The sequence below is a fragment of the Rhinolophus hipposideros genome (assembly GCF_964194185.1).
Source record: "Rhinolophus hipposideros genome assembly, chromosome: 24".
Lineage (NCBI taxonomy): Eukaryota > Metazoa > Chordata > Mammalia > Chiroptera > Rhinolophidae > Rhinolophus > Rhinolophus hipposideros.
Window position 1 is genome coordinate 21,410,092 of NC_138070.1, and position 12,157 is coordinate 21,422,248.

The window sequence follows — 12,157 nt, forward strand, 5'->3', positions numbered from 1 at the left end:
TTGCAGAATTAGCCATCTGGGCTGGCACCTAATGGCCAGAAAGCTCTCCGAGAGGTTAGGACAAGGCAGGCTAGAACTTGAGCCCCGTCTCCTGACTCTGTTCCTCTCTCAAATGCTTAATAAGTACCTGCTGCTGCATGCTGAGCTGGGGGGCAGGTAAGGGACAGTGCACAGGGAGCCATCAACAAACTAAGGAAAATAAGCCAGAGGCAGCCTGTGTGGGCCGCAGAGGTGAGGGCCATCAGCGGGACACAGGCTCTGGGAGTTCGGGCAGGAACATCTGAAGAATGAGGCAGGTTGAAAACTCGGGGGCCTGTCTCTTCAAGGGGTTTGTTAGGAGATAGAAAGAGAAGGAGCCGAGTAAATGTGTGCCTGATTTACATCTGCCTACACAGAATTATGCCAGCCATTTACAGGCAATTTTCAAGTTAAAATGTTGTCAGAGGATTGTCACAGTTTTGATCTTTCTTTTCTGTTCTTTCCCAATCCACCCACATTTTCTAGTTGAGTTGGAAAGGGGAAAAAGGGGGATAGAGCCTGGTTTCAATTCAGAGATTTTGGGGAATTGTTAAAGTTAGATGGGATTTTTAAAAAATTATCTAGTGTTTTCTTAGGAAAATTCAGGCCCAGAGCCCAATGTCACAACTGTTCTGTCGGTCACAGAACTTTTAGAGGCCGTGCCAGGCATTCTGAAGTTTTTCCCAAGGCAGTCTCTGGGGGTTTCAGCTGGACTCTCTTTTGCGTCTGATCCAGAGATGAGCAATAATTCCTCTGATTGCTTCTTCCAACCACCACCCCGCTTCCCAGAGCTCTGGATGAGGACACCAGGTTCAAACCATGGCCTCGCTGCTGACTTCGTTTCCGATTGTGGGCAAGTCACTCTCTGAGTGATTTAAATCAGGCACCTGGAAGCCTCTGGTGTCTGTGGAAGCCGGGAGGTGTGTGTGGGAACCAGCAGATGACTTAAGCAGGGGCACGGGCTACGCAGATCATTGGCCATCTTCAGCTGCACCCTGTCGCACATGTTTATGAAAGTCTCAAATCCAGAGGAGTTGGGGCTTATTAAAGAGAGGAACAGAGAAGGGTATAGTAAATGTCTGGGCTAACAGGATGAGGATTCAAAATGACGTCACAGGGCTGCACAGACAAAACTGTGCAAAGATCAGTGTAAAGTCCTGTATAGAGTTTGAAAAAGTAAAACGTGCAGGGAGAAGACATCACTTTACATCATCAAGTTCAAAACAACATGTACAGTGCCGGCTGGTGGTTCAGGTGGTTAGAGCTCCGTGCTCCTAACTCCGAAGGCTGCCGGTTCGATTCCCACATGGGCCAGTGGGCTCTCAACCACAAGGTTTCTAGTTCAACTCCTTGAGTCCCGCAAGGGATGGTGGGCTCTGCCCCCTGCAACTAAGATTGAACACGGCACCTTGAGCTGAGCTGCCACTGAGCTCCCGGATGGCTCAGTTGGTTGGAGCGTCCTCTCAACCACAAGGTTGCCGGTTCAACTCCCACAAGGGATGGTGGGCTGTGCCCCCTGCAACTAGCAACGGCAACTGGACCTGGAGCTGAGCTGCACCCTCCACAACTAAGATTGAAAGGAAAACAACTTGACTTGGACAAAAAAAAAAAAAGTCCTGGAAGTACACACTGTTCCCCAATAAAGTCCCGTTCCCCTTCCCCAATAAAAATCTTTAAAAAATAAAAATAAAAAACAACATGGACATTTGTGGGGACAGAGACCCAGAGTGCAGTTTCCAGGCTCTCGGCCTCATGTGACTTCATGTGCTGGCTCAGGTAGTAGATGGCCATCAGCTGTGACTAGTTGGCTGTCAGCTGTAACCGGTTAGCCATTAGCCACTGATAGCTGCGTGGCTACGCTGCGGGGTTGGTTGGTTGGCAGAGAAGCAGACGGCAGGCTGAGGATCGTATGGCTCCTGCTTCCTGTGTCTCCAATCCAGCCGCCAGCGAGACTATAGTGGTATGAACCCCCTCTCTGTGGCTCCGTGGGTGTTCCTTTTTGGCCTCACCATGTCCTGCATTCTTATATGGGGAGCAGGACCAGAGACCCCGCATGACAACATTTTAGTGGCTAAGTTCAGCACCAGCTAACTGTGTGGGAAATGCCAGAGAAAGAAGCAACGCCAGCCTCGAGCTGCATCACGTCACGGTTACTAGGAGCCTCAGGCTGGAGGAGCTCACGGGGTCCCTGCTCCAGGCAGCAGACTCCTGCTCGGTTCTCAACACCACACCTGGTCACCAACAAACTGAAATACCCTATGTGCACGTGGCTGCCATGAGGTGGTCGTCTCTCAATTATACCTGGCAGAGTTGACAAGTGGCCGAAGGAAGTCAATTGGGACAGGGAGGGTCTGGAAACTGGAAACTGAAAGTCGTTGTAGGAGGTGAGGTGAGCGGTGGCTTAGGGAGCGCCGTGTCAGCAGGTGAGCGGACCAGAGAGGGAACCAGCTCACCCTATGCTGTTCTGAAGGGCACAACTAGGCTTGGTCGGACAACCTCCAGGAGCTCCGGGGCTCACAGATGTTCTGGTGGAATAACTCGTTCATGTTTGAGACCACCAGGCCACAACAACTTAATGGCTGGATCTTCAGTGCACCCCACGCACACTCAGGTAGGTGCTCACTGGAGTGAAAGGGGCTCCCTTGTGCAGCCTCGAGGAGCCTCCCCTGAACTGTAAGGGCACAAAGCCAGATAAGGATGGCTCATCTTTCCTGGCCAGAATGGTCAGTCTTCAGATCCTGGAAGCCCAAAGCAGGCATTTGGGTAATTAGGAGGAGGGAATGACAAAGTATAAAAGTCATCACCGGAATCAAGTTTATGGGTGTAGGTGGGAAACGATTACCTGGTATGGACTGAAAGAAATCAAAAAGGCCTGAAGTTCCTCCCACCAGAACCACTTGTGGTGACAGCAATGTCACCCCAGCTGAAGTGCACTGCTGCGTGGGGGTGGAAGGTAGAGTGTGATTAATCGGGTCAGCGTGTGGACATCTGGTAGAGCAGCCGAAGGGGCTGGGACATAGGGTAGGGAAGGTGTCACACAGCACATAAAGCAAACTGTCAGCTTTACAAAATGCTCTACCCAGTGAGTGACTGAGGGCAAAGTAGGGAGGGTCCTCACCCACCTTCCGGTTTCTACCCCGTACTTCCCACTGCCATTCCTAACTTCCCTAATCCTGCTAATGGGGACTCCTTTCCTTATCTTCCAAAATCCAATCTAGTGAATCCTGCTAATTCTTTTTTCTAAACATCTTCTGAATCTGTTCCATCCATTCTACCCCCAGTAACCCCCCCACAAGTCATAGTGTTAGCTGAGGCCTCATTAATTCTCACTCACCTGAATAAGCTCCAAACTGACCTCTCTGCATTTGTCTCTTTTTTACACAATCCATTCAGCCCATGCAGTCAAATTAAGCTTCACAAGGCACACCTCCACTCATGTCCCTCCCGTGCTCCAGAAAATCCCATGGGCCCTAAATGTGTATCAGATGAAGCCTCACTTGTGGGGGTATGGCCTTCAGGGCATAGCTTTGCTCTCCAGCCTTGTCCTCACCCTACTCCCCCCCTACCCTGCCCCGCCCCATGATTGAGCCAAACTGGGGGCTACCATCTTTTCAACCCACTCCCTGCTTTTCCCTTTTGGGGAGGTCTCTGCCTGGAATGCAGTTCCTCTGAATCTCCACTACTTGAAACACTTCCCATTCTTCAGCTACCCGCTGAAGAACCATCTCCTAAACCCTCCACTGAAAGCCTCTTCCCCCTCTTCTGAGTTCCTTTAGCACTCAGTGCCTGTCTTATGCACCAGAAATGTGTTACCAACTTCTGGTAACATTTCTTCTTCTGCTAAGGTATGACTTAACTCCTGGATAATGTGCTGCTTTTCACCAGTGTGTGTTTTAGCTCCCTTCCTAGACCATACGTTCTAATCTCAACCACAAAGTTGCAGAGAGTGGAGTGGAGATAGTATCTCCTCCCATTCCAGGGCTAAGCGTACTGAGCACTAGATAAGGCTGACCACATGTGGTAAGAAAGAGCATGGCCATGAAGTTGAGAGACCTGGGTTTTATTTTTTTTTAACTTTTTTTTTTGGTGGGTGGAAGGGGAACAGAACTTTATTGGGGAACAGTGTGTGCTTCTGGGACTTTTCCAAGTCAAGTTGTTGTCCTTTCAGTCTTAGTTGTGGAGGGCGCAGCTCAGCTCCAGGTCCAGTTGCTGTTGTTAGTGGCAGGGGCCGCAGTCCACCATCCCTTGTGGGACTCAAGGAATTGAACTGGCAGCCTTGTGGTTGAGAGCCCACTGGCCCATGTGGGAATTGTACCCGGCAGCCTTCAGTGTTAAAAGCACAGAACTCCAACCGCCTGAGCCACCGGGACGGCCTGAGAGACCTGGGTTTTAGTTCTTTGCTGGTATGAATGGGTCATGCGACTGGGTACAGCAGGCATTTCCTTCCCTGCAAAATGATGAAGCATATGGACAGGTACAAATGTCCCTTCCAGCTTAGGTATTCTCTGAGTCTATATGACTGGGGACTCACCCAGCCCTAGGCCTGACTAGGGAAAGAGCAAGGAAGGCTATGGACCAGCCCTTGGAGGGAGAGAGGAAGAGGGAGATGGGGAACTAATAGCTCTGGAGGAAGGAAGGACATGCTGGGCTAATGGGATAATTGGATAATCCTCAGAGCTAGGGGCTGCCAGGCTGGGGCCAGCTGTTAGAAGCAGACACAAATAGCACAAGCAAAACAAGTGCGCTGGTGCAGAAAGCAGCTTTCTGAGAGATATGGGGGAGGGATGGCGATGGCCAGAGGATGGGGAAAGGGGATGAAAGGGCAACTGGAGCCCCTGTACCCTGTTACATGGGGATGTTGAGGACAGGTCCTTAAGAACCTTGTGCTCTGATCCTGCAACAAAGATTCCACTTAGGGGCCTTGGATCCTTTTCTGTATTAGGGGACATTCTTAGAGACCCGGGATTTATTCTGGCTTTGAGGGTGTCCCTTTACCAAGATGAACTTTAGGGAACATGAAGCCCTAATCCCTGCCCATTGGGGCCATCTGTTTGACATGTCTGTGAAAATATTGCTGGACACATAAAATAAAATAATAATTTGGGCATGCAGATCCTAGGGTTCCCTTCATTTCAGGCCAATTAGTGGATCTGTCACTAGGGTTGGGCATAGAACAAAAACAATTGGGGAGGGGGCTCTGGTTTAGAAGTCAGAAGCCTGGCTTCTAGTCCCAGCTCTGCTGGGTCACATAAGGCATGATGTTATCTCTCTGGACCTGACGTTAGCTCATGTGTAAATGGAGGGCGACCCTCCTGGTAGGACTGTTGTGGAGATAAAATGAGATCATGAGTGGGAAAGTGATTTGAAATGTAAAAGTGCTCTGCAAACTGCTTTAGCCCCAACTCTGTTTCTAGTGGTATGTGATTTTAGAAAGTTCATTTCCTTTCTCTGAATTCCAGTTTTTTCCACTAAAAGGTGATGAGACCAAACTGGATGGTCTTCGTTTTCCCTTCTAATATTAATGATTCTAATCTTTATAAAAACATTTGTATGCACTATACGGAAAGTATGAGAAAGGAAAATTTGAGGCAAATATTATGACTATAGATATAAAATAGTCAATGTTAGCAAATGGTATTCAGCAAAGTATACAAATGACATAAATCATGGCTCATTAGGGTTCATCCCAGGAATGCTGGGATAGTTTAACAGGAGATAACCAATCAATCTTATTCATATTACTAAATTAGAGAACATTATAGGAGCATCTCAATAGATGCAGAAAATGATTTTGATTTAAAAATAGCAATACCCAGTCATAGTAAAAACTCTTTTAAAAAGATTTTTATTAAAAATATAGCTAATATACAATATTATATTAGTTTCAGGGGTACACCACAGTTATTCAACATTTGTATACTTAAAGAAGTGATCACCATAAGTCCAGCAACCATGGGACACTACTGTGCTGTCACACATGGGACTATATTCCCTATGCTGCACATCTCATCCTCATGATTTATTTGTTTTACACCTGGAAATTTGGACCTTGTATTCTCCTTCACCTCCCTGTGCCTTTTAAAATTTACCAATTACACTCACATTCAATATTATTTTATATTAATTTCATGGATACAGCAGAGTGGTTAGACATTTATGTAATTTAAGAAGTGATCCCTCTGACTAGTCCAGTACCCACCCAGCACTATACATAGTTACAAGTATTACCATATTATTGACTATATTCCCTATGCTTTACTTTACATCCCCATGATTGTTTTGTAACTACCAATTTGTACTTCTTAATTCCTTCCCCTTCTTTCACTCACACCCCCAACCGCCTTCCCATCTGGCAACCATCAAAATGTTTTCTGTATCTATGAGTTTGTTTCTGTTTTGTTTGTTAATTTTGTTCTTAGATTCCACATATAAGTGAAATCACATTGCATCTGTCTTTCTCTGTCTTACGTACTCCACTAAGCACAATACCCTCCAGGTCCATCCATGCCAACACAGATGGCAAGAACCCATCCCCTTCCATGTCCAAGCAACATTCCATTGTATATATGTACCACCTCCTCTTTATCCATTCTTCCATCAATGGACAACCAGGCTGCCTCCACATCTTGGCCATTGTAAACAATGCTGCAATGAACATGTGGGTGCATATGTCCCCTCAAAATAGTGTTTCGGGTTTCTTTGGATACTTTGGATACTCTGAAGTGGGGTTATTGGGTCCTTCGTTGTCTCTTATTGCCTTTGTTTTAAAGTCTACTTTGTCTGGTGTAAGTATGGATACTCCAGCTTTTTATTTTTTTCCGTTTCCATTTTCATGAAATATCTTTTTTCATCCCTTTACTTTCTGTCTGTGTGTGTCTTTCAATCTGAAGTGATTCTGTTGTAGGCAGCATGTGTAAGGGTTTTGTTTTCTTATCCATTCAACCCTCATATGTTTTTTGATAAAAGCATTTAATCTGTTTACGTTGAAAGTAATTGTTGGTAGATATGTGGCTATTGTCATTTTATTTTCATAATTTTGATCTTTTTTTTTCCTTCTTAAAGAAGTCCCTCTAACACTCCTTGTGATACTGGTTTTGTGTTGATGAACTCCTTTAGCTTTTTCTTGTCTGAGAAGCTCTTTATTTGTCCTTTGATTTTAAATGATAGCCTTGCTGGGTAGAATAGTCTTTAGTTATAGGTCCTTGCTTTTCATCACGTTGAATATTTTGTGCCAATCCCTTCTGGCCTGCAAAGTTTCTGTTGAGAAATCAGCTGATAGTCTTATGGGAGCTCCATTGTAAGTTACAAGTTGCCATTTTCTTGTTGCTTTTAGGATTCTCTCTTTGTGTTTAACCTTTGCCATTTTAATTATAATGTAGACCTGTTTGGATTCATCTTGTTTGGGACTCTCTGCACTTCCTTCACCAGATTAGGAAAGTTTTCAGGCATTATTTCTTCAAATAGGTTTTTAATTCCTTGCTCTCTTCTCTTTATGATGTGAATATTTTCATGCTTGATGTTGTCCCAGAAGTCTCTTAAACTATCCTCATTTTTTTCTTTTGGATATTTTTTTCTTTTTGCTATTCCTACTGGGTGTTATGTTTATTTTCCAAATCACTGATTTGATCCTCTGCTTCATCTAGTTTGCTGGTGATTCCTTCTAGTGCATTCTTCATTTCAGTTACTGTATACTTCAATCTGCTATATCTCCCAGTCTTGGCTGGGTTGCCTTATGTAGTAGGTGTCCTGTGGGGGCCCAATGGCAGGGTCTCCCTGGTCATCTGAGCTGGGTGCCAGTAGTGTCCCTTGTGTGGGTTGTGTGTGCTCTCCTGTTATTGTTAAGCCTTGATTGTTATTGTCACATCTGTAGGTGGGTGGGATTGATCCTCAGGCTGACTGGCTGTGGGGTTTGTCCACGTCCACAGCTTACAGGCTGCTCTGCAGGAGGCTTACCCCATTGAGTGGATTTGCCCCACTGGGCTTGGTGCCTGTTGAGACCACCCTTTGTATGTGCCCCTTGTGAGGTTAATTGGGCAGTGCTCTGTTATGGTCTGAAGCCAACCTCCAAGTATGTTGGTTTGAGGTCCTCTTGGGAGGGGCACTGGTGCAGGCCTGAGTTGGCCACTGCCTGTGACTGGCCGGTGGCTACCTGATAGGAGCTACAAAGCAATCTGTGGTTGTTCACTGCCTATGCTAAACCTAGAGGTGCATGGGAGAGGCTACGTTGTCAGTCGAGAATGGCTACCACCAGTACCAGGCCTGGGGTAACTCTGCAAAAACCAGGACACCTAGAGGCCTGCTGTCACCTGCTGGTTCCCTTAAGGTTCAGCCAATGATAAAGCCTCATGCGGTACGCGATTTGGTGAGGCAGAGTCTCAGGGAGTCACTAGAGTAGAAGTCACCAGGGTAATGTAGTCTCTGGTTTGGTGCTAGTGATGAATCTCGAGCAACTCAGCAAAAGTCTCAGAGCACACTGAGGACAGTCACCACCTGCCTGGAGCCCATGGACTCCAATAGTTTTCCAAGAAAGAGTACAATGCCGGAGGGGCTGGCTGCTCGTGGAGAAAGTGCTTCCAGAGGTGTGTGCACGTTGGGTGGGTTGGGTACCAGCTGAATCAGCAGGGTGGAGCAGCGGAGCTTACCAGGCCAATCAGATTCAAATTTGGCCCGTGGGGGCGGGCTCAACACAGGAAAGATGGTGCCTGCCTGTCAGCTGCACAGGAGAAGGACCCCTCACCAGGAAAATGCCAACTGATCTCCAGTCCTCCCGTATTGTCTCCAAGCCCCCCCGAGTCACTGTCTCTCCACTGCAGCCCAATGTGAGTGCCTGCAAGCGAGTGAGTCTGTGCGCGGGCTGTTTAAGAGGACATCTGGGTTTCCCGCAGCCTTCTGTCCCACCCGAACAATCAGAATCCCCACCATTTTTCACAGCCAGAAGTTGTGGGAGCTTCTCTTCCCAGCACCAATATTCCAGGCTGGGGAGCCTTGTTTGTGTGTGTGTGGGGGGGGACCTGCGTTCCATTGCTCCTCCAGAGGGGAATCTCTGTGGCCGAGATATTCCTCCTGATTCTCAACCACTAAATGGAGATTTGGGGCCTGTTCTGCATTTCTGCCTCTCCTACCAGTCTGGATGTGGCTTCTTCTTTATGTTTTTTAGTTATAGGACTTCTGTTCAACTAGACTTCAGATGGTTTTCCAGATTGGTTGTTCTATAATTTAGTTGTAATTTTAATGTGTTCATGGAAGGGCGCAGACACAATGTTTATCTACTCCACTATCTTGGATCTCTCCACCAGTCATAGTTAAAACTCTTATTAAACTAGAAATGTAAAGGTATTTTCTTAACTCAAATGGTATTTTTTTTAAAACCCTGCAGAAAACATTATACTTAATGGTGAAATATTAAAAGCCTCTTTCTAGTAAACACGAAACCCACTATTCTATTCAATATTGTACTAAAGTTCCTAGAGATCACAATAAAATATGAAATATGAAATACATATAAGACTGTATACATATACATATACATATAAGACTGGGAAAGGACTAAAGTGGTGTTATTTGCAGTTGAATTGACTGTCCAAAAAAATAAAAATCCAAAAAAATTCTTTGGAGTATTATTGAAACTAATGGAAGTTCATCAATGCTTTTGGATATAAGATTAATATGAAAAAATCAATAACATTCCTATATACCAGCAAAAACCATTAGAAGAAGTAATTTTTTGAAAAATATCATTTACAATAGCAACAAAAACTAAAAGGTACCTAGGAATAAATCTAACAAATATGCATAAAAAATGAGACTCAGATTGATAAAGAGATGTGCTGTGTTCATGGATGGAAAGAGTCAACATTGTAAAACTACAAATTATCTCCGAATCAATTTGGAGATCACGTGCAATTCCCTTAAAATTCCCAATAGGGTTTTTCATAAAATTTTACAATTTGGATCCAAAAAAATCATGTAAAAAGAAGAACAAGGGTTAATAGAGCCACAATAATTTTCTTCTTTTTGAAAAAGGTGAAAATTTGCCCTAACAGAAATCTTAAGTGTAAAACTCAAATCAGTATAGTAATGTAGTGCAGGAACAGGCAAGTTGACAAGGTAAATGGGATATAAAGGTTAAAAGCAAATTTATCTGTATGGGAGCATATTATATGGTAGAGGACACATTAAAAACCACAGAGAAATGACAGTGTTCATTAAATGGTTGTGAGACAATGGAATTTCTATATAGAAAAGTAAAATTGAAACAAAACTAAGGTGGGAAAAAAAAACCTTTAATGATTTTAAAGCAAATATAAAAAATATCTTTATGATCTCTGGGCAAAGATAGATTTCTTAAAACACAGAAGCAAAAGTTATCAAAGAAAAGGCTGTTATATCCACTAAAAAATTTTTAAGCTGTTTTATTCAACAAAAACAACATAAAGTTCAAAGAAAAACCACAGACAGGGAGAGAGTATATACAATACATATAATCAATAAAAAATGTGTCCATAATATTGAACTCCTATAAAAATAAACAACCTGTTAGATAAATGGGTGAAGTTACGATCAGACAATTTAGAAGAAAAAATCTAAATGATCAATAAACAAGTGAAAATAAGTTCAATCCCCGAATATATTGTTGGTGGTAGTGTAAATTGGTCCAACCACTATGGAAAATTAATGTGGAAATTTCTCTAAAAATTGAAAATAGATCTACCACACGATCTAGCTATTCACTTCTGGGTGAATATATACCCAAAGGAAATGAAAGCAGAATTTCAACAAGATATATGTACTCCCACGATTATCGCAGTATTATTCACAATAGCCAAACATGGAAACAACCCATATGTCCATCAATGGATGAATGGATAAAAAAGATGTGGTACATATACACAATGGAATATTATTCAGCTATGAGAATGGGGATATCCTTCCATTTGTGACATGGATGACATCGAGCACATTATGCTAAGTGAGATAAGTCAGATAGAGAAAGACAAGTACTGTCTGATATCACTTATATGCCAAATCTAAAAGTGTCAAACCTAAATTTAAAAAAAGACGAAAAAACAGAGTAAAAAGGTTGTTACTAGGGAATGGGGTGGGAGAGTAAGATTGATGATATTTAAGGGTACAAACTTGCGATGAGTAGTAAATAGCCACAGAGATGTAATGCACAATATAATAAATATAGACAAGAATGTCGTACTATAATTATATAATATTATGTATATTGCTACACTGGTAATCATATTATAATATATAAATGTATCAAAGTAATATGCTGTACACCTTAAAGTTACGCAATATTACAGTCAAATTTATTAGATAGAAAATGTTTTTAAAAAATGAAAAGAAGTTCAATCTCACTATTAATTAGGAAAAGGCAAATTAAAATATATATGGCAGCCACTCATAGTTAGCCAATTGGCAACAATTTAAAAAGTGTAGACAGGGCTTAATCATGTGATTAGAGGGTTGGGGCTGTATATAAATGGTGGTCTGTTCCTTCAAGCAACTCTCACACAGAAGACGAAATGAATGAACTCAGTAGATCAACACTTATTCTGTACTCCAAGCTAAATTTCTCTAGCTATTTCTAGACTATGCCTTGACTCTCTACCTTTTGTGTCGGTTCTCATGGCTGTTGTTCTTCACCTCACTTTTAGCTCAACAAATCTTAATGACATAATTTAAATTCAGCTTCCTCTTAAAACATCCTGGGTCCTTTTAATTCTGACATTACAGATGAGAAAACAAAGACTCAAAAAGGTTGAGTGCTAAGGCAGATGAGTGACAGAACTGAAACTGGTATCTTGTTCTTAAGTCCTTATAACCATCTGAATCCACAGATAAACTCAGAGAATGGTAACTACAGAATTTATCTCAACTCCCACCTCAAACATCCCTGGATAGCTTCAGTCTCAGCCGTACAACCCCTTCTAGCGGGAGTGTTTAGATCTGGCTTCACCACTAAATCGCGGTGTGACTCAGTAAATCAAACTCTCTGTGCCTCCGTTTCCTCACCTGTTAGATGCCAATAATTGCTGCTTGGCTGTCGAAGGAGCTCATGGATAGAATCAAGTGAAATAAAGGACAACAAACTGTAAGTGTGTAAAATAAATGAGAAATTATTAACTTT